The sequence below is a fragment of the Pseudopipra pipra genome, chromosome Z (genome assembly GCF_036250125.1).
Source record: "Pseudopipra pipra isolate bDixPip1 chromosome Z, bDixPip1.hap1, whole genome shotgun sequence".
Classification (NCBI taxonomy): domain Eukaryota; kingdom Metazoa; phylum Chordata; class Aves; order Passeriformes; family Pipridae; genus Pseudopipra; species Pseudopipra pipra.
The window spans coordinates 43117097-43141053 of record NC_087581.1 but is presented as its reverse complement, the minus strand read 5'-3'; the positions used below and the strand labels follow the sequence as shown (position 1 = coordinate 43141053).

General features: G+C 40.2%; 1 long non-coding RNA gene across 2 annotated transcripts; it reads right to left on the bottom strand.

The window, feature by feature from the left end:
- Window positions 1–1216: 1216 nt before the first annotated feature.
- LOC135407743 (uncharacterized) lies at window positions 1217–13234 on the bottom strand. 2 transcript variants are annotated; one of them, XR_010427002.1, is made up of 3 exons: window positions 12859–13234; window positions 8249–8342; window positions 1217–7906 (listed from the first exon to the last, which is right to left on the bottom strand). It is a non-coding gene; the product is annotated as an uncharacterized LOC135407743 (long non-coding RNA). The 2 variants fall into 2 exon arrangements; XR_010427000.1 differs by lacking the exon at window positions 12859–13234 and adding an exon at window positions 8583–10127.
- Window positions 13235–23957: the final 10723 nt, after the last annotated feature.

Sequence of the window (23957 nt, the reverse complement as noted above, 5' to 3'; positions counted from 1 at the left end):
AAATCCAATCAGGAGATGACTGAGCAGACTTAAGAATTGAGCCTCATTGGGTTTTGTGGATCCAAAAAGTGAGAGAGGACTGTGATTCTCCCTGGATCCAAGTAGTTTTCATCCCTGGGATGCTCACATCACTTGCTGGCTATTTCTGAGCACCCCAAAAAATCACCACCGTGGCAATTCCAGTGTCACCCGTTCATTTTCTCTGGATGCTGGGCAAAGAGTCAGCACCCTGACTAAGTGTGCGGAAAACTCCATGGCATGGCTTGTGTCCTATTCCATCCTGTGCAGCTCTCCTTGATCAACACCTGTGAAGCTCCAGAACTGTGACCAGTCCTACCAAATTTCCCTACACAGTCAGTCCTTGGATAGCTTTGAAGATCCATCAGGAAAAAGGCAGAGTTCTGATGGATTCAAGGTACTCTAACAGAAAATAAGGTTTTGTTTCTGCCTTCTTCATGCCTCCAGTCTCTGTAATTACAGCAAAACCAGTTTTAGACTATTTTGTCTTAGATATATTTATTTTTTCAGAAGGAGCTGAAGATCTTATGTTTAAGCAGTGCTTGCTTCCTATCTAGCGAATGAAATATCAAAACCTCCACCCTACAACAGTTTTTCCCATAAATATGTCCATTTGGAGGTAACTGCCACTCTCTGGAAAGCCAGTGAGGCTGGAAAACTTGTTATGTTCTTGAAGTGTCTCACGTCAGACTGAAAGTTAAAAGATGCATTTTTGCTGAACAGCAACAAACTCTTCTGGGCAGTGCAGTTATGCCTTAGGAGTACAAGGTTAGATATTCCTCTGAAAGGCAAACTCTTTCCCAAAAGTTTTACTTTCCCAAATCAGCAGTGACACACGGAGACAGGAATAAATCAGACACCACTGACTTTTTAATCATAAAGTTTAGAGCTGATCAGCTAATACAAGATAGAGTCTGTGCTAGAGCTGACAGGCAGCTTCCCATTAAATTTGATGGAAAACTAAGAATACAGTGTCTCAGGCTGTCACTGACAAAGTCAGGACCTATAAAAGTTACAAAGGGATACAACATTTCCCGAATTGTGTCTCTTTTATTAGTGCTAATCTGGACATTTATAAAAAATACATATAAAAAAATGGTTTCTTCCTTTGTGGGGAATTTACATACACAACAGAACAGGTTTTCAGGTGCTGTATTGAAAACGGACTGTGAGGAGGATGGGGGAAGTGGGATTTATTCCCAAAGCTCGACATGAGGTCACTCAGCATGAGGTCTGTATTGTTATAGCAGATGTCATGGAAGCTAAGGAAGATCATTCAACCTTTCTGTCTCTAATTAAAAAAAAAAGCCAACAAAACAACAGAAACAAGGGTATGTAACTTAGCTTTCACATTTCAGAATTTGAAATGGATTTTATATTACCCCTTGCATTTTTAATATGCAAAATAATAGTTTTCTTACATTGTTCAATAAAAATATTTAATACATACGAATAGATATGCCAGAAAGGAATTACATTCATGTGATTAAAACATTAAATTGCAACAAAAATTTATATATACATTCTTTTCTCAGAAGCTTCTTCTATGAGCAAAACTATGTTTTTATAAGAAAACTGAAGTGAAAGTGTCTGGATCACATTAATTTTTGTCTGTAGGGGTTCTTCTGGTGCTCTGCAGAGCTGGAACAGCATCTACAGAGTGCAAGCTGTATCTCTAACTGAAACATACATGCTGCTGTGTCAAAAATTGCTAGTTCTTGTGGCACAGCTGTTGGTGTCTCAGACCGCTCTCCATCTGGACTTGTCAGAGTCACGTAGAAAGATGCTGAAATGCCCTCCACAGCAACCACCACCCCGCTGAGGGTCAGGAGCAGCTCCAGGCTTTTTGATGCTCACACAAAGCAGACAATTGTATTTGGCATTCAATGTCTTACAACAAATCCATGGAACCCAGTAGTTCTATGTATAGGAAGCACAATGCACTGGCAGGATTTGAGCCAAGATGGAAAATTTTCTGACTTCCAGCAGACTTGGCACATGATTTTATCAAGCCTCTGCCAAAAAGTACCCTCAGGCTCTGCAAGGGTTCAGAGATCTCAGCTCAGCTCTGGCTCTGCACAAGCACTGTGACATGCTGTGTATGAAATGATTCCTGTCTGCACCAGCCAGCCCAGTTAGTTGGGCAATGCTGGTGACAGCTGGGTCCTGTGGAGGCACCAGTAATATTCTCACTCCAGTAAGGTTCAGCTCAGGACTCCCAGTTACAACTTGTTCCTGATCTCTCTGAGACATGTTCCTCAAGTTGTCACAAACAACCCATGTTTGTCCAGATTCATCACATAATAATATGAATAAATAAATAAATAACTGGATAAGTAGAACATACACAGAGTATGATGATGCTGTTTTTTCTCTTTAATCCTGATAAAGAGATGCCTGAGGAAATGATATGAGATTGGAGAACTAGGGTTAGCAGTCACTAGGAATTCTGATGTAGGGCATTGAAAAGGACCTGGTCTGATAAGTTTAATTACTCTGAGTATTAATTAATCTATAGACTATTGAAAGTGGCTGACACCCAGAGTCTAAAAAATAATTCAATGGATTTAGATACATATAACATACTTCTTTAAACAATATAATTTACTAGCTAAAAGAATGAGATTAAAAAAACCCCCATCATTTAATATTAACTTTTTAGGCAGGGAAAATCAAAGAATTTCCACAAGACACTGCGCTCTCTATAAGATTCAGTTTCTCGTCGGAGTGGGCACTCTATGGACATAGCAGCTACAAACCTCCACATTCATCCATCCTTGCAGGGGCAAGACCAGTGATTTTAGGACATTGTCCACTGTGGCACTGAGGCCCAGATGCCGCTGGTGTCCTCAAGACTAAGAGGACAAGCTTCTGAGGGATGGTTTTAACTCTTCCAACCACATTGCTAACACTCTGGGAAGCAGGATAGGCAGGTCTGGGATTGGAACTGATGATCTGACAGGCACCATGAACAATACCTGTATTTGGCAGGAAAGGCACATACAGACTGCTGAAGACAACCCACTCTAAAGCTCCATTCTTGTTTGCAGACCACTCTCCAAATGCAAGAGATAGTGGCCTCACATGGAAAGATCTGCAAAAGTGTTTTTCAAAAGGTTTAGTGAGGGTTTTTTTGAGAGCAAAATACTGATATAGAGTATATGAGGAAAATAATTCTCTTCAATTACTTTATTTTTTTAAAATTTGTCAATGATAAATAACAAAAATAGCTGTTTCATAGCACTTGTTTCATAGAGGTCCTTAAAAGCAAACAAATACACAATTAAGCAAAGGCATCAGGAGACTATGGCTTGGATTAGGATGGGGGAATTCAAAGTGTTTTCAGAATTTTGGATGTTCTTGGATGTGGAATATGTTTCAAGAGTACCTGAGGCGATAAAATCCTGCAGTCCTTCTTAAGCAAAGAGGTCAGACCTGTGCAGCTGTGCCAGTGCTGACAAGCTAAGAGTCTGGCTGCAGAGAGGTTTTAAAGGGGTCTGAAGTTGAAGTCTGGAAGTAAAATGAAATTGATGCTCACAGTGATGATCTTTTATTATTCTGCATTATATCCTGAATAAGATATTGTGCATTCTTATCATGTGCTTACAAAAAGAAGGTTTAAATTCATTAGCGCATGCTTGGGAAACAACCACTCTATACAAATGTGGGTTTGTGTAGGACTGAACATCTACTCCTTTGGCATAATAAATGCAATCACTCCTCCTAGACCCATAATCTTCCTTCCAGCTTCAACCAGTGTATACCAAAGTATGAAAACATGAATGCTCTTCCATCCAAAACAAGGGAATATTTCCACTCAGATTCACAGTACACAGTGAAATAGGAAAGCATGCCCTAGCAGAGGAGAGGCAATTCATTTGTAAGTGCAAATCTGCCACTCCCTTGAGCAAAGCTTTTCCTGCTTGTGTGAGGAGCAGCCTATACACAAACCACACATCCTGTCCTGCTTTGCAAGAGATGTATCTGTTAGGGCTGCACAGGCCTGTTGGAGGCTATTCTGCTTTTTTCTAGTTTCCACCTGAATTTATTCTGCAAAACCTGGATAGAAGCTCAGCTGGAGAGGAGAATCTCATTCCAAAGAGGAAAGGACATGCCTGGATTGCAACAACTCCTCTAGGACAGGAGGTGGATGTCTTCAGGAAGGTGGAAGGAGAGAAAACAGACACATAAACACTGTTATCTGTAAGAGGTGTGAACAGTTCTGCCTTTTTGGAAGAATAAGGAAAGGTGACCAATTTGTCTCCAGTGCCACACTCAACAGTATGATTTCTCACTTTTCTAGCTGCCAAATACCAGAGAACACACTTCTAGATCACCAGCAAACAGGAATGCCTGACTCAGACATACTTTGAAACCAAGAGTTAGTTTGCCTGCACAGGAGGATTATGAGAACTGTGGCAACAGGAACAGAGTTTAGCCTTGAACAATTTCTCTTGCTTGAAAAAAGGAGGACTTTAGACCAGTCATAGCTTAGGATTTGCATAAGAGAGTTAACTTTTGTTACTGGATCACTGAATATGGTTGTCTGAATGTAGGGAAAATATTCTTATCATCAAAATGAAAGAAAGTTGTGCAGTTTGAGAGTGACTCAGACTGAACAATGAAACCACCCCTGCTAAAAGAGAACAGCTGATGTGCACATTTGCACCTGCTGGCTGCAAGTGACAGACCCTGCTGCACAGGCACAGGGAGAAAAATAAAAGACTACAAACAGAAAGTTGCTTTGTTTGCTTCTGAAGCCTCTGTGCTAGCACACAGACATGCACAGGAGAAGCAGCACTCCCTGCATCTGGTCTTCTGCACCCCAAACCACCGCACTAATGACCCATCACACTTCAGGTAGCAGAAAGGAAACAAAAACCTGGACACCATGATAATTCCCCTGCAGACATGCCTATAACCCATCACCAACACCTGTTTTAAGGTCAAATGAGACTTTCTAGTATTGAAAGGTCTGGCCACTTGCTACAACATGTTTTTCTAAAGACTAAATGTTGCAAGAGCTAAATATTTTGGACTACAGTAATTTGAAACAAGTATATTTATTTTTAAAATCAAGTGAGAGCTTAACCTGTGCTTACAGTCTATTCCAGATGGTCATGCTACCTGGCTGAAGTCAGCAATACCTGTGTGTGACATAGCTGTAAGGAAAGTGATCTGCCAGGATTAGTGTGCTCCTCCATCCAATAGCCCAGGCAGCCAGTACTGATCCATCCTTGGATTATGCTCACGCCAAACATGGCATGAAACATGGGGAAAGCATTAACTGACAATACAACCAAGAGAAGTTTTTCCCCAAAGCATAATTATAGCAACCAAAGGTGCTTCAGGGACAATTCTGCCAAGAAGAAGAAGGTGAGACCTCTTCTTCTCCCAGCAATATATAAACTGCTGTTCTAGGCCCTTCTAGGTAAACAGTTGTTTACCTGGACAATTACCTGTCTCCTCTTCACCTTGATGGATATGTCCTTCCATATGTTTTAAACATGACACAAGTTTCTTTGAGGAATTTACATATGCTTCACTTGCAATACTATTAAGAGCAGGGAATTAAATCTCCTCTCCTCCTTCCCTGCTTCTTTTTACCAGCATTTACTTCTTTAAGAAGACAAGGAAATAAAAGGAAACAAACTCTTTGAATTTTTATAGGTAATAATAATGGCTATAACATAGAAATAACAAAACCTGCCAATAGAAAGCAAAGCTCTTCATGGGCAAAAAGTTCCACTAAAACAGCTGGTTTGATTCTGTTTCAGAACATTTTAATATTGACATTTTAAAAATTTGGAGATTTGGTTTGTATTTAAGAATTCTTGAGATTTTTCTTCTCTTGAGGCTCAATATTACAATATGATTTATAATTACTTCACACAGTCCTGCCAAATACTCTAAAAGAATTTCAGCCATAACTCGCACCTGGCACTGGGAAGCATTAGCAATAACAAAACTTTGATACAAATTAATCACAGATCTCAAAATGAATTCAGCATCTCACAGAATGTGAACATTTTACTCACAGTAAGGTGAACACCAGTTATATATTCATGGGGACCTTGACTCAATGAAACGATTAAACCCATTTGCAGGTCCAAGTATCTTTGAGACTGATGGGACCAGGCAAAGACTTTGGGTCAGATCCATGATTATAGTACATTGTTGGAATGAAATGAAAAATGTGCTTTGGTTTTTTGGTTGGTTGGTTGGTTGGTTGGTTGGTTGGTTGGGTTTTTTTGGCTAACGATATGTGGATGCATTCAATCCCCAGAGTTTGAAGAAAAGGAAAACATTTGTACTGTAATTTTCAGCTGCATTTCAGGTAAGGGTCTTCAGATTTGCCAAAATTTTCGTCTTCCATTTCAGATTAAGAATGTAGGAGTTTCTACCAACATTTGTTATAAATGTTTAAAACTTCTGATAATTGCCTAAATAGAGACATTAAATTAACATCAATCATTTCTACCAAAAGATATAGCAGTGAATAAAAAGCTCTATTTAAAACAAGGAAACTTAAAGTCCCAGAAGAAAAAAACTAATTTGTAAAGAAAAAAAAAAAACAAAACCCACCACCACATATAACTAGAATGTTTTGAAAGACATATTAAGATATTGCCACATTCCAGGAATGAGGTAGATCCACATCTCAAGAACATCTCAGGGGAATCAAAATTCAGCAAGGGAGAGAACATCTCAAACAAGCAAAAATAAAGTAAAACTGAAGAGATTGGAAATTTCCACACAGCATCTTCAAGTTCAGATCTCTCTGGCAGCAGCTGTGTAGCAGACAGAACTCCAGGCCCCTGGAAACACTGCTCAGGACAAATCAGTTTTTAAAACTGATGCTGCTTGTTCTTTATTATTAGTTTGAGTTGTGTGTGCACCAGGTTTATTTTAGTCCTTTATTATTTGAGCTCAAGGGAATTTATTTTCATTTACCAATCCAATAAAGAAAATTGGATTAAGACATCTAATACAAAAGAGCCTTCTAAACTCAAGCTTTTCATGAATCTCACAAATAGTAACCTACTTATCCCCTTACATGTATAGTGGAAATAAAAAAAGCAAAGTGTTTACTTAAGCAGATCTGGAAGCCCTGTGTCTATACAGATGTTGTAAAAGCAGCAATTCCAACAGCACTGAATGGAAAAAAAGGGCTCCTTTTTGTAAAATATCACTGATTTAATATCTAGCTGAAGTTTTTCCTATTATTTGTTTCTTAACAAGATTTTGCCATAGCTAAGTTGGTTCTAAAAGGTTCAAGGAGGGGTGGAAGGAGAGGTTGAGGGAGACTAAAATATGTATGCCCTACAGGACTCCGACCTACTTTAGAATTTGAGTTGGCAAAAATGTCTGCTTTACATTTCTATTTCCATTGGTTATACCTGATGAACATGCATAGGAAGACTGGTGTTTCAAATTCCAAATCAATTCCACTTTTCTTATTAAGGTTGTTCTTAAATCCAGATGTGCAGAAGAAGAGAGATGTCAATGGCCATAAGCAAACTGAAGTGGGCAACACATCTCACCAAAAACATGTTTCAATGCCTGTTTTGCTTTCTTGCTGACACCGACACACACTGGAGCACCAAAGTGTTCCAATGGGTTCAAAACATTCCAGCTGAAGAAACTGATGTTCCATGAGGTATAAACTTTGACAAGGCCATCTTCACCAGAGATTGCCAAAAGGTCAAATATTCCTTACGTCTGTGATGAGGCCCTCAAATACCTTTGAATGCTTTCAAACAAAGCATTTCCAAGGAATTTCACCCAATGGAAACGTTAAATCCTTCTGTTCAGGTATAAACACTATTCCCAAACCTCCAAATTTCCTTTTCCATTGGGCTTCAGTGTGGCCTCCAGCATCTCACTGCTGTGAAGAGAGGGAAGACCTGGTCTAGGTGCTTTTTCCCCCATTTCTTCCTCATCCCCAACCTCTCTGCCTTCGCTCTGCCCTTGTTTCTGCCAGCAAATGGCACTCCAGCCCCTTATGGACCTGCTGGATCCTGAACTCTGCAGTCTCAAATTATTAGAATGGCAAAAATCACCCAGGGCTGACTGAGCTCAGTGACAGTTCAGACCTTTCAGGTCATGCAGCAGAGGGGACAACTTCAGTAATTAGGATTTTCCAGGCAGACGTGAGCTTCCTTTGCCCATGTTCTGGAGTCGCTGATGCCATGTGCGTGTAGAATGATGTCAGGCTGACATAACATACCTCGTCTCTCTGCAAGGCTCCATGGCTCAGGATCACACCAGCTTCCTCAGTGTCCTCAGTGGTAGGTGAAGCTTCCCACCTTTAGAGACTCCATCTGAAAAGCAGAACATGGGTTCTGTTATTTATTCTTAGCATGTAGACCAGTACCTTTTCTGTCCTACTTCAGTTGAAAATATATTACTAGGGAAGAAAACATGGCTATACTACACGTCTCTTTCATGATATAATTACAGGGACAGTGTCAAAGACACTTTGGGCTTCTAAAACAAGGGTAGAATTGTTGCTTCATTTGACATTGCATTTTCTTTGAAATGTTCTTCAAAGAAAAGCTTACCTCACCAAATAAATTTTTGACAGCAGATGGTCTTAAAATTAGTTTCTTGGAGATGAATCCTAAAAGAAAAATTCCTTGTAAGGAAGTTGATTAGCTATATCAAAAATTTTAGGATAGGTAGAAAAATTTAGGATGTCTGTGCAGTAAGTTAGGCAGAGACAAAGGTGACAGCAGGTGTGAAAAAGTATCTGCTGCAGATGTACTCACTCACTGTGATGTGAAAGCTCCAGACAGTGCTGAAAAAAAACCCAAAATCAACCCCCAAACTTCTGATGGCAAAATTATTTTAAGTGGCTTAAAGACAACACTGGAAAGTTAACTGAAGACACCGGTGGAGATATACCTGGTTTACAATAAATTAAAATAATTATTATAAGTGGTCATTCACCCCATCACTGCCTCAGTTTTTCTTAAAAACTGCACAAATAAATTTTTATGGAGTTTTTATTGGAAATAGTGTCTTGTCTCTACTGGCTTATCCTAAGACTACTTACACAATTTCACCTGCACAGAGGTGTTGGGAGCCTACAAAAAAACAAAAGTGGAATTTCTGAACATGTCACAATTTCATAAATGCTCTTCTTTTTTTCTTTGTTTTGGGCTTTTGTACTTTCGACAGTCAGATACTAGAACCTGCTCTGCTGTCTCCTCTTCCTCCCTCTTAATCACCATTTTTTTCATATGTCAGTCATAATTAGTTTGCTGATTACATATTCAGAGAAGGGAAATATAATAGTTTCCAAGTTGGGTATAAAAAATGGTCAATTGAACAACAAAGCATGAGCTTTGCTTATTCCAAATTTCACTTCTTTTGGAAACAGACATTAGTTGTAAAAGCAGGATGCTGCACTCAGCACTTTGAGTACAGCAATGAAAGTATCTTAAGTTGATGATCACAGTTTTACTGAGAAAAAACACACACATGCAAAATAAACCACAATATCATACCACTGAGAGCTAAACATATCCAAATAGCGTCCTGTCTGAAGAAGTTTGATTTGTTTATTTTTCCATACACAGAAAGACTGTGAATCATTGGAAATGTTGCATTTTTGCTTGGAGGTTGTCTTTGAACTTAGTAATATCCTGTGATGAACATTATGCAAGAACAAGTAAGTCCCTTCTAGTCCTTATCTACTAATAGAACCAGAAAAGAAATCCTATCTTTCTGTTGTCCCGATCATCTAAAATGCAGTACAGACTGATTAAGGCAAAAAAAAGTCCTGGAACTTCCACTGAGGTGACTGAAAGCCATCACTGTACTGCAAAATAACACTATCCATATGCAAATCCTTTTAGTTAAAAGAAATCTCTCTCGGATTGGACTTAAAACAGAGAATACGGTTATGAAAACAGAGAAGATGAAATGCCTTCTTATTTGAAATTTATTTTAGGGTTTACATGTTACTTTTAGTAATATTCACTTGAGATGCAGTCTGGAGAAAAGCTGCTGCTGGATCCCTGGGTTTAAATCTTTGTTGATGAAATACTAAATAAATACAGAAAGCAAGCTCCAGCATACAAGAAGGATGAAAGATGAGCAGTCTGGGAAAACCGTTGTATTTTAAGTATATTGAATACAGGAGAACATAATAAGATCCTCTGTAGCAAACACAGCAGCAATGAAGCATTTCAGAGTACAACCCCCTGAAATCAAGACTGGTGGGAAAGGAGAATGTCGTACTGGCTGCATCAAGGTGAGCAACAAGGTGAGCAACAGGGTTGAGACTGTCACAAGCACTGAGGTTACACCAGGTAACTGCAGCTATGTCAGGCATGGCACCTGCATCAGGGAAAAACTGCACTGCAAGTACATACAAGCCAAACCTCCTGAGAGTTTTTGGGATCAGCAGCTTTGGTAAAGGCTTGCTTGTGCCAGTCAATGCCTATGCTAATTTGAGACACCAAGAATAAGATGTCACAGTCTGACCAACAGATAGGAAGAGTCCACTCATGTATGAGACCTGCAAGCTCAGCATCTGTGTCTCTCCTGGTCTGGCAAGGCAGGTCATTCAGATTCCTTATCTGTACTCACTAGACAGGAAGGACAGCAGCTCCAAGAAGACCTAGAAAAGTTTGAACGGATATTCAAGGACTAGGCAGTTGGGGAGTCTGGACTCACACTCCAATTTTCTGTGCAAAATGAGATGAAAGCTCAGAATTGTTCAGAAATAAAAAGGATAGGAACATGAGAGAAAACATCAGCATAAGTGAGGGAGATCATGGCTGGTGGAGGAAGGTAAACAGCTGAGAATTAGTTATTTATTGGCCAGAGTAGTGTTACTCCGGCCAATGTCCAACTGGGTAAAGTGCTACAGGAAAGTTAATGCTGATGCCACACACTTGCTGGAAGAGCATCGAGCATCCAGCATAGGGCTGTGGTTTGTGCAGTGGTGATATACTTGTGGAACATGCAGCTCATCTACCTGATGAACTCAAGTAGATTTTCCAACATTCCTAAAAATGTAGGAGGCACATCTGTTTGAGGCATAACCATATGGAGTTAAAATTCATGGTTTCTAAGCAATTTAAACAATGTTTAAGCAACCTCCTCTCTCAAGGATCTGCACTGATGACAATCCACTGCCCTGGAGACTGTGCCTGGACAGCAGCTGGGACTCCAGAGGAAGGCAGCCATTGAATATCTGCTTGACCGCTCCATTTCGGGGCTGGTAAAGAACTGTGCTTATAGCAGGTTGTGTTTAATTACTGCCCAAATTGCAGCTGACTTTTTTTGACTGGAAGAAAAATATCTGACTCCTCAGTCAAAACTCAGGGTAGAAAGAAACTCACTGATCCTAGAAAAAAATGTCCAATAATACATTATTATTAAACTAAGCACAGCACATTTTGTCAGATCTTAAGAATCACAAAATCCTCCTAAAGACATGGATTTAAACATGAGCATATTTTATTATCCTTCATCACAAATATGTTGATTTTAAAGAATAGCAGCAGACAGGGGAAAAAAAAACCAGAATCACACAAACCCCATCAAAAACCTAAACCAACCTCAGCAATCAAAAAGAAATGAGTAACATTGTTTAATTCAACAAATGTTTTCCCACTGTGCATTAAGTCATCCGGAGTATTTTAGTGGAACACAACCAAGATACAATGCTAATGAAGGGCAAAATTCATGAACGTGCATAAAAATATGAGGCTGCTGCGCGGGTTTGCTCAGAAGGAATTAGGGATGAAATCTTGCACACTGAATCTTACTAATGCCCAGTAAAATATATTCATCACTGGTTTTTCTGTGGGAATAAACCTACTTTGACAAGCCCTATATAAGGAATTGCACAGCCACTAAAATGCTGAAATGCTGAAAATATTCTCAAGTATGCTAATAACAAAAATGTGGGTTTTTTCCCTTTCCTTGTAACATTTCAAATAATGGCATCCTGATTGTGTGACTGAGGTAAAAAACAGACTCCTTTAATTTATGCCTTTAAGAGACGCTGACAAGTCTAAGAGCATTTGAAAAAAGGTGTTCCATAAGATTTTCTGGAGGAAGCATCTCTGTGGAGACTGAGTTGCAGAAGTTTGTCAGCTCCTTAGTCACTGTAACCTGTTAATAAGAAATTGTTATTTGGGTTTTTTTAACTCTCACTCTGTGCAGGGATTTAGAGTGCAGCAGAGAAAAAACCTCTCCTGGGACTCAGCAAGGTAGTTGGGCTGACAACCTGCCCCACACATCTGCTAGAAAAGGAGAAAGATCCTTCCCAGCTCTCAGCTGAAGAATACAGATTATTCCACCTCTTCAGGGTAAACAAGAAACCACGGAACCAGATTTGAACAAGCCGCTTGCTGCTTGTGCCAGCTATTTCATCTACTGCTCTGTGAAACACTTCAGGGACATACATTCCCTTGGGCCTTTTGGGGGAAATCTCTGGTCAACTTCACAACATGGAAGAAAGACACCTTATCTCTGGGACGATGGCTAAGCTACCAAGGTTCTGGTGATGCATGAGGATCCCTGTGGACTGAGCAGTCAGACTGTTGAATTTGCTGCCACAGTGATCTGGCACAAAGTCATGACAGAAATTACAGGAGTGGAGCATTTTCCTATTAAGAAAAGAGAAAAATCTGGCTAGTAATGTAGTTGAAAGAGTTGTAGGGATGTCTATAACTATCCTTCATTAAAAAAAAAAAAAAGCTGTTCAGTTACACATTGCTAAGGTTCAATTTGCAGAAGAGATATCCTCATCTCCTGGCTCTCTGCGGTATAATTAATCTCCAAAGCAGGCAATGAATTCTGAAGGGTTCCACTCACCCTGTTTTTTGTCAGCCATTTTCCCATTTAATAAAATAAAGGAAAAAAAGATTTTCACATACTTCAGGTAGCAGGTCTAGAAATGAGGGAGAAAATGAGGAGGGTAAAATCACACGTGGATTCAGAGCTCTCCAGCATATTTTGAAAGAAGTCCCAATGTGCAGTATAAAGGTTTGCAATAAGCAGCTTTTTAACATAAACTGGCATCAATCTTTTATAAAGAAATTCTGTAGTGGGTGGTTTCATTGCCTGGAGATACTCAAGCCTGAAACAGGTTCAGTCCCTTAATAACAACCGAAGATTTTGCTGTTAAGTCCCCACTGCAAGACAATGGGGAACAATTACAGCATGGACTGATGTCAATGCTTGTTCTAGGGTCTCCTCTGTCCCCCTTCCCAGAACTTGTTTCAAATCCATCCCTGGACAGGAACACAGCCAGACTCCAAGTGATAATGCTTATGGCAGGTGATGGTTCTCATTTCTCCAGTACTAAAAAGACAGACAAAAACTATGTCTCCTTTTATGATTTCTCTGGTTCCTTCAGAGAAAGTCCTCCTAGAGCAATGGACAGAGACCATAATTAAGTGCTCTTTCTTTTGGGGCATCCAGAGTATTGACCTGATGTCCCAGAACAGCAGCAGTAGACAGTCCCACTGTTTTTCTCCAGCTAAATCCCAGTGATGTGTAAATACATCCCTATTACAGACGCCACTGGGCTCTCTCTCTTGGCTCCTAGAAAAAGAGCAGCTAGCTCAGATTCTCTGAGGAGAAACACAAGACAAGGATGAGAGGAAAGCGGCTTCCAAGAGCTCCCTTCCACAGAAATCTGCCTCCTCTCCATGACTAGGGCACTGTGGTGCTTTGGGACAGGCTTGTTTTTTGTGGCATATGTGTAAAGTTTTTTTTTGCCTTGCACACACCAGAAGTCTTTTCCTTTTGTCCTGGCTGAATGAATGATACTCCCACTAACTCTTGCTGCTAGCTGTGTCTTTTTATGTCCACAGTGTAGATTAAAAAGACATTTAAAAGCTTGGAAAAAATCACTTTTATGTAGCTAAATGCTTGGAAGCCCTCTGCCCCCACATCTGTGTGTGACTTGAAAGAAATCAACTAAACTGTGAATTGTCAGTTGATTTTCCTTTAAATCATGAGATGTTGGCAGGGGGCACCCTCTGTTTACAGATTTCCCATTAAGTGTTGAATGTCTGCATTTTGAAGAGGAAGTGAGCAAGTTCATTGACATTCACATCACCAATTTGGTGGTAAGAAGCTCACTTATTACAATTTCCAGTTGGTCAAATGCAGTTATAACTTTTTAAAGGGTTCAAAATCCTTTTTTAAAGGGTTCAAAAAACGCAGGTGTTACCAAGTCATCTAGAAAGAAAATCTGAGTGAGAGATATCCTATATCCTCTGTGTTGAAAGGGAATTAAGGAATTAAATGTTCTAAGTCTGTGGACTTAGAGCTGTGCTTGTGCTTCAGCCTTTGGAGTCTTTGGATTTTCATGGACAAACCTTCACCCATTGACAAGACCAATGACGACATGACATTCCTGACCCTGGAGACCACATTTCAAGAGCTCTCAGCTGCATGGTGGCTGTCATTTTCCCTCTGTACATCTTGAAATTTTGCTGAAGTAATTCAAATAAATTAAGAGAGCTGAGCTTAGAAACGGGGGTAGAAACTACTGAACTTGCAACTATAAGCACCGTAGAAAGACCATTCTGATTTTCAGCTAGTCCCTGAAAATGATGAAGGGATGCAAGGAAAAAGAGACACAAAAAGGACACAAACTCTGGGAGGTTGTGGAGGATCACCCGTTTAACCACTAATAAAAAGCAAGCAATAAGGATAGGTTAAATATACCTGTGAATAAAAAACAGCTAACAATCAGGATTTAACATTGACCCCAGGAAAACTGAAAGCTTACAGACTGGGGAAGATCTAAAAAAATGCTGAGGATGGACTTAAATATTTGTTGTCCCCAGTATTGCTGAAGATTCAGTCACATTAATTACGTGTAGGAAAGAAGGACTGATGGGGACATTTATTATGAGAGTTGTTAATTTTTATCTGATTCCATTCTCCAAGGTTGGTTGGCTTTACTAAAGACAATTGCTTTCATTTGCTGATTAATGATATAAATAGTGATTTGTGATAAATGAACCTGTTATAAAGTCTTTTTGAAAAGGCGGAACATATGAAATTGATCACTGCATATCAAACAATGCCATGCCTGAGGAGTTAAAATGTGGTCTCCTGAAAGTTGCAGTAGTTTATATTAGTAGCACAAACCAGCAAATGACTGCATTTCATTTCTTGCCATTCTCTTGTTTTGATAAGCTCCATAACAAGGACAAATATTTACAAGGTCCTGTACCACAAGGAAGGTTGCAGATACATCATGGAGTCCACTACCAAGAGGGAAATAAGGAGACACATCTCATGTTTTTACCCTTCCAAAATTCTTTGCTGGAAGACAAGGACCCTATTCAGGACACAATTTTTCAGTTAATTTTTATATAATCACTGAATGACATGGTCTTAAAACCTTTATACGAGTACCATACATTAATATTTCACAATTGGTTTCTCTGAACCATTAGGTAATTTATGGAAATTACTTTTCCCAGCAAATAACTTTAAATCATGACCACTTGTCCAGGAGCAAGAGGGAAAAAAAAAAAATGGAGTGGGCAGAGTGTGTCAAATCCCACTCCTTTCTACCTTTTAAAGGTAAAAAATATTACTTCTTCCACCTACCTGCTGCGAGTCTTCCAATCTCTCCCTGTCCAGAGAAGACCACAATACATGAGGAAAATTAAAATTACTTACAGGCTGTACCTGTGAGTAATGTTCCTCACCCAGGAGACCTCAATGGGTCTTTGGTGTATCAAGAAAATGACAGCTCTCACAGCAATGAAGTTTATATATCTTTTTATGAAAAATTTCCCAATTTGCTTCAAGCAAATATCTGATTTTCTTCCAAATGAAGGAAAGCTTGTCCAGGGAATGGCTGAGGGTTATAAGTGCTGGTCACAGGAGACACAAAGGCACAGGGACACCTGACCAATAGCTACTCTGATCCACAGAAACCAGGGTTGGCAGGGATCCATTGGTGGAGATGGTTGTCAGTGTGAGAATGTTACCCCAAACTTAGAAATCCAGGGAAGAGAGTTACCAATATTAACGCTCTACACTCTCCAACACAGACAAATGAACTGCTAAAATGGTTGGTTTACGACTCCTTAGAGTTTATTGTCTTGGCTTATCACAAAACTGATGGAGAAAAATTAAAACTAACCCAAATTGTGCCATGTGAATTTCCCTGCACTGACTTCCTTGGGAAGAGGCAAGGAGCTTCCTCCATTACACTCAGACCTTTCTGTAAGCCAAGCAGCCTCTATATGCCAGCGAAGGAGCTGGAGCTTAAACCACTACAAGCATCATTATCTGTTAATAGAGGGCAATAAACAGACAACCTCAGGTAATTTAACTAGCCCAGAGTGGCTCCCCCTCAGATCCCAGAACAGAGTCATAAAGAGACAGGAGCTTTGGTTACTCTTCCAATACTTCCAGAGGGCAGTCATTTCCCTTCTGCTGCTCTGAGTCAGCTCAGGAGTGGCCTGTGTGTTTACATCTGTGCCTGAAGAAGACGTTCTGAACTCCTGGGAGTCCAAACACCATGCAGAGTAAGCTTTTGCATTTGAGATATTGCCTTGTGTTTGCAGCTGGCAGGAAGAGGGTATGGATTTGCTGTGGATCTTTAAGTGCAATGCATCTGGCAGCTTTGTTAGGCTGGGTGCACAGGACATGGTGCTGTACTGAATATATTATGTATTTATGTGTATATATCTTTAACAGGGAGTTAGAGATTACTGTGACAAGTGTTTTTGGAAACTCACAAGTCCATTCAGTTTAAAATAAAACTTTATTACTAAATTCATTCATTGCAAATCCACTTGTGCTAAATGTTTATGTTTGCTATCTTCCCTCCTTATCACTCCATATGCTGAACTGCTGTTCCCAACAGTTACCCTAAATTAGCTGTGGGTGTGCAATGCCAGGGAGCAGATGCCAGGCAGCCAGTGCTGACGGCTGAGGTAGTTTGATGAAACCATCACCTGGCTGAGATCACAGTTCAGAGGGTTAAGGTGATTCAGGCTTGAGAGACCCTTGATAAGAGAATTAAGCACAGAATCAGGAAATTTTCTGTGCCTTTCTTCTGTTCCTTTCTGTGTCGCTTCCCCATTATTGCCAGAGGATCACATCGGCTGCCAATGTTGCTTGTTTTGGGTTTTGTGAGTAATCTCTCCTCTGTGTTCACTATCATACCTGGCCCATTTGCTGTCCCTGTGTTTCTTTGCTTAGAAACTCTTTGCCACATGCAACACATGCTTTCAAGTACAACACAATGCTACTGTTTGCCCCTAGTTACTAGTTACTTTCATTCCTCATATTCATTTACAGTGCTTATACATGTTTGGCTACAAAATCCTTGTAAGTTCTTGTGGTTATACTACTACATCTGTGTTTTTGGTTCAAGACAGGATAACATTATTTGCATCTTTATGAGTGCATTTTAACTCATACAGGTCGCAGCTCACATTTATCTACACTGATATCTTCTAATGATACACAACCCCCCCACACACACTCATTATTTTTCCTCTGTACATTTTGAAATTTTGTTGAAGTAATTCAAATAAACTAAGAGAAAGAGAGCTGAGCGTAGAAACAGGGGTAGAAATTACTGAACTTGCAACTATAAGCTCTGTAGAAAGACCATTCTGATTTTCAGCTGGTCCCTGAAAACGATGAAGTGATAAATTGTTAAATGAATCCTGTACATTTTTTTAGCCTGCCCCCTTCTAATTGTCAAACAAACCACCAAACCACCAAGTTTGTGTCCTGGCAGAGACCAAAGCACCACAGAAAATTGTTCTCTGGCATTTGCTGGGTCACTGCAAATTGGCTCCTCCCTGCCCTAAAAAAACACAGCAAAAACACATCAAGGAGGAAATGGCTCCTTGGTCTGCAAACCATAGAATTCCACTTACAGCCACTTTGAATATGAGCAGCACCACTTTAATTTTCCCTTTTTTTTGTGACACAACACTTTTTATCTCTCGCCTATTGGGAGCAGCAAGGACAATCTGGTTTTGCTCTCATTACCACTTGGCAGAGATGCAGACAAACCCAAACACTGATTGCAGCCTTTTAACCCAAATATTGAAACTACAGAGCTGAATGCAAGGCAGCAGTTTGCTAATTCCTATTTTCCTCAACAGAATGCAGGTCTCTAGGTAGCCCAAGAGAAATATTTGCCATCCTCCTGCTTCCTCAAGGCCAGCAGGCTGTGCTTGAAAATTCCAAAATTCTTCAGCCCCTCCTGGTTTTGACAGTGACTACAGACATCACAGTGGTGATGGTGAGAATGAAGTGGTGGTGGTGAGAATGAAAGACTGCAGGATGAGGACTTTTAGTTAAAATCATCCCGGTCTGCTTTGTTAGGGAAGCTCTTGGAACTTAAACTACACGGATGCATTTCTTTTCTTTTATCCACATATTTCAAACATGACACTGAAAAGCCACTTGCTCCTTTGCCTGCTTTCTCTGAAGTGGTTTGTCTGGATGTCCGAAAATCCTTGCTTCCATTTTGAGTGCATTTGGCTTTATTCCTGGAGGCAGGTTCTTACTGGAGCTCTTTATATGGCCAGAGTTCATTACTGACCTGAAAATTCTGCCTTCAAAGGGTTATTTAGAATCATAGAATCATAGAATCATAGAATCGATTGGGTTGGAAAAGACCTCCGAGATCATCGAGTCCAACCCTTGGTCCAAATCCAGTCCATTTACTAGATCATGGCACTCAGTGCCACGTCCAATCTGCGTTTAAAAATCTCCAGGGACGGTGAATCCACCACCTCTCTGGGCAGCCCATTCCAATGCCTGATCACTCTCTCTGTAAAGAATTTTCTCCTGATATCCAACTTAAATTTCCCCTGGCGGAGCTTAAGCCCGTGCCCCCTTGTCCTATTGCTGAGTGCCTGAGAGAAGAGACCAACCCCCACCTGGCTAGAACTTCCCTTCAGGTAGTTATAGACGGTGATGAGGTCACCTCTGAGCCTCCTCTTCTCCAGGCTAAACAACCCCAGCTCCCTCAGCCTCTCCCCATAGGACTTATGCTCCAGTCCCTTCACCAGCCTTGTTGCTCTTCTCTGGACCCGCTCCAGCACCTCAATATCCTTTCTGAACTGAGGGGCCCAGAACTGAACACAATACTCAAGGTGTGGCCTCACCAACGCAGAGTACAGGGGAAGGATCACTTCCCTGCTCCTGCTGGCCACGCTATTTTTGATACAGGACAAGATCCCATTGGCCTTCTTGGCCACCTGGGCACACTGTTGGCTCATGTTGAGCTTCCTGTCAATTAGTACCCCCAGGTCCCTTTCTGCCTGGCTGCTCTTCAGCCACTCTGTGCCCAGTCTGTAGCGCTGCAGGGGGTTGTTGTGGCCAAAGTGCAGGACCCGGCACTTGGCTTTATTGAACTTCATCCCATTGGAATCAGCCCATCTCTCAAGTCTATCCAGATCCCTCTGCAGAGCCCTCCTGCCTTCCAGCAGGTCGACACTGCCTCCCAATTTGGTGTCATCAGCAAATTTGCTGATGATGGACTCAATCCCCTCATCTAAATCATCAATAAAGATGTTAAACAGGACTGGACCCAACACAGACCCCTGGGGAACACCACTAGTGTTGTAAATTACAACATAATTTACCTGTTGATCCTTCTTTTAATAGGCAGGATTTACTCATTCACCAAGTACTGCAAAATATTTTGATGATCCATTAGTAATTTCAAGACTTTTGTCAATAGCCAGTCCAGGTTTACAATCTTCATTTCAAAATGTTGACATTAGCGACTGGATCACAGGTATGCATTTTAGCAAAACTGTAGAGGTGTTTCCTATATTCTGCTGCCTTCTTCTCAGGCTAGACCAGTAAAAGTAAAAAGAAAAAAAATACTGGCAGTGTGTTTCAGGTTTTCCCTTAAAACCAAATCAAGAGTATATAATAAAATTCTTCAATGAAAGAATTATTTTCTGGTTTTTTGTTCATTTGTTTTATAAAGCTTAGAATCATCTTCAAAAGTGTCTCCATTCTCCTAAAAATGGAGGGGCATTTTACCCTTTCTTTCAGAAATAGTCAGACCAGTTTCAGGAACAATCTGGCATCAACAACTGCAAACCAAATTCTGGCCCTTTCTCCTCCATTTCTCTGAATAAATGTTATTTGGCAGGACATTCCTTAAATACAGCTCAGTTAGGCAATGACAATAACTTAATCAGTGTATGCAAGTAGGACTAGAGGCAGACATTTAGTTGAATTATTGATTTTCTCTGGATAATTTCAGATGGCATTACAAGGAATATTAGAGTCTTTCACACAGGGACTTGATCAGAGAATTGGTGAACTATGTAGTATTCTGTTTTCTAGTGAATATCCTCAAAGATACACATGGAACTATATTAGTTTTTTGGCTTGTAATAATTTTATGGGTTACATTACTTGGACATCAGTCTATTTGGCTTCACATGCACTGTTTTCTTATTTGTATAAAATGCACTATATTATCATTACTCCATTTACTTCCAGAGAAAAAGTTATTCACCAATAAAAAGCACAGCAAAAACCATGTAGTCAGGCATTTTTTTCTGAGAACAAGATTAAAGACAATTATTTTGACATTGGATAAACCACAACAAATCCACTCTCATCTTCCTGCAGTCTTCATAACTCTCCTTCCTCTGAAGTAGAAAGGCAAGAGGAGCAGGTGGTAGCACAGGAAATGCCATCTGTAGATGTGGAAGCAAATAAATTATAGTGGCAGAAGTCAGATATGGGAGTAGATGCTCAGAGAGAGGCTGTGGGACCTCCACCCTTGAGGAATCTCAAAACTCCACTGGAGGCATCTCTGGGCAACTTACTCTGGTTGTCACTTGGGCTGGAGATCTCCTCATGGACCTTCCCATAACTTTGACTTTATCATTCTGTAAGGTATCTTTTTTTGTCAGTTTGAAAGGGGAAAATTGTTGGGTTTGGGGATTTTTTTTCAAAGCCAGAGTGTTGTATTTTAGAGCCATTCCAATGTAAAATTGCATTGTAAATGGTTGCTCAGCTATGGAACCCAAATATAAATCCCTTCTGTCAGCTTACTGAAGAACAGGAACTGGAAAAACAATTGCAGAGAGAGGTGACCGATACGCCACTTGTTATATTTCAAATATATGAAGATGTATTAGCAATCGTATACTAATAAATTCTAAGACAAAGATGTACTACTAAATTATACTACATCCACATAGGAATAATCAAAAACTACCTTAAAGGAAAGAATGCCAAAAAAAAAAAAAAAATTAAAATAAAAACCACCAAATTTGAAAGAAAATCAAAGCTCCAATTTTTTTCTCAAAACCTGTTTATGTTTCCAAGCAATGAAGATAGCAACGTGTCCCAATGGCTCTTCACACTTGAGTGTGCTCTGTACGCTCAACCATTTCACAGGATAGAGCAGGGAAACAGTTTCCATGTACTCAGACAACAACAGATGCTGAAATGATAACTAGCCAAGGTCAAACATGACTTCCTGCAGAGTCAGGCAAATGCTGCAACTTCTCCCATTATCCCGCCCCTACAACCCCTGCAATGGACCAAAGCATTTTGATTAAATTTGGATTTCAGCAATCCTGACCCTGTGGGAGCATCATCATTATCAGCCGAATCAAGCAGCTGGTGACAAGCAGGGACATGTGGTAACTTGATACTGAGGGACTCCTCTTTCAGAAGGGCTGAGCAGGCAGCCTCCTGCATCCCCTCAGACCTCACAGTGACACAAAGACACAAAATCCATGGGCTCCATGGGCTCTGTGTGTGTTTTGCCCTGTCTGCCTGCTGAGCTCCCACTCTTCCCCAAAAGGCTGGGACAGGCAGGGTACTCCCTTCCAAAACTTCTGCATCCCACACCCTGAGCATGGAGATGTCTCGCACTGAGCCTGATCAATCCGCTCTGGGAAGAAAAACTGATTTGGGAGGAAAAGCAGGGCAACTTTCTCAGGTTCCATGGGAATCATGTCCAACATCACACTGAGCTGAAACAACAGGGTGAGTGCCATCCCTCTGGAGAACCATTAAATACCCACCACCACAGAAAAACTTCCCTCACTCCTCTGAGAGAGGAGGCAGCAGTTTGGGATGTGCCTTTGCCAACAGCTGGAGCCACAGCAGGCCCTACAGGACTGACAAGAAAGTTCCATAAGCTTTCTTAAGCTTCCTCAGTTCAACAGACTCCTGAGCAGGGTGTGAGGAGGAAGCAACCCAGAGCTCAGACATCTGGATATCACAGTGCTGTGAAAGGACACAGAGTCCTACAGAATTTATGGAGAGAACTGACAATTTTACAAAGGGTATAGCACTAAAATATACTGCTTAAAATAAGTATGCATATTAAAAAAGGACTACATTTTAGTTAACTACAAATAATTGTCTGTAATGTTACTATACGCTGTAAATGATGCATAATTATATTAATAAACTAATAATTTTATCACACTAGGTTTGTCTCTTAATGTGCATATAATTCTTAAAATACATGTAAAATTACTGCATCCCTTAAGCAGTTCTTAATAAAACTTTACCTCCTCTGTGTGTGTAAGTACACTATTTTGCAATAGATACAGTATAATTTTCATTTACTCATTTCAGTAGAAAATAGTGCATAGAAATAAGAAAGTTGTGGGGACCGTTTTAAAAAATTTATTTATAATGTAATATAATTACTTCTTATTTATATTAAATGGAAATGTACTTACCTATTGTTTCCCCATTACAAATCCAGTGAATGTTTCATAACCACTGGTATGATATTGTCCACATGAGACAACCTCATTTCCTCACATCATACATATTACAAGCCTCACACACCAGGATAGAAGAGACTTCTGTGGTGGGACTTTGACCTGGCAGCTTGACTTGCATTAAGAAGAATTTCAACCGGTCTAAATGGGATTTAGCCCTCTGAGAGTTGAACATGTGCTGGGAGTCTGGCCCTGCTAATATTTCTGCATAGGCAATAAATAAACATTTTCTAATACACAAAATACTGCTGGCAGCTGTCTCTTGCATATCAGGGCTGAAGTTTGAGGGTTTTTTACGACTTGAGATTATTTCAAACTATAATATAATGCTGGGATAGAGAAATACTTGCCGTGTGTACACCCCAGTGCCTGCTTGCCACCATATGTAATTGGGCACCTCTACCTTCAATTACTGTGACTATTAAAACATTGTTTTATTATACAGTGCTAAAGAATATTGAAATTACCTCTGGCCATTATATGCATTGACTATTCAGAAGAAGACTGCTCCATTTTTGGCCTTTCTTTTACAGATTTTTAGAATAAAGAGGTCCAAGCTGGCACCAGTAATCATGCACAGGGGAGCTCTTTGAGGTAGATTCCTGCTAACTAAAGCTGACAACCCAATGCCATCAAGCATTTAGTAGCACACAGTTGTGTATAAACTAATATTTAGTTGCACATTTTGCCAATAACCTGTGAAATCAACCAAGGAAATCTCATTATTTCAAAGCTGTTGCATGCAAAAGCCATTGGAGGCCATCAAGGCACTGCTGATAAGTGTTTGCACATCTGAATGCTCCACTGTTCATGTCCCGTTTCACAGCCGGCAAAAACAAGCTTTATTCTGCCCAGTGACAATAAATACTGACCTCTGCTCATAGGTACATTGATACCAAGGACATACCTGTGCTTAATCTGGTTTTGTGCACTTGAGTGATGACTTTGACCCCTGCTTTGTCATTTGAATTTTGTACAGGAGCCAGGGATGCTCTGGTCCTGCCACGGGTACAATTGTATCTCAAGTTTCCCATTGCTTCATTCACAGGAAAAAACAAATCTGCTGAAGAACCTTTCCATTCAAAACACTTAGTGAAAGTCTCTTTTCCCTACTGACAGACAGCTCACTAGTGGGCTGAGATCAGATTCTTCTGTTGAAAGAAAATTGAAACCGGACAACTA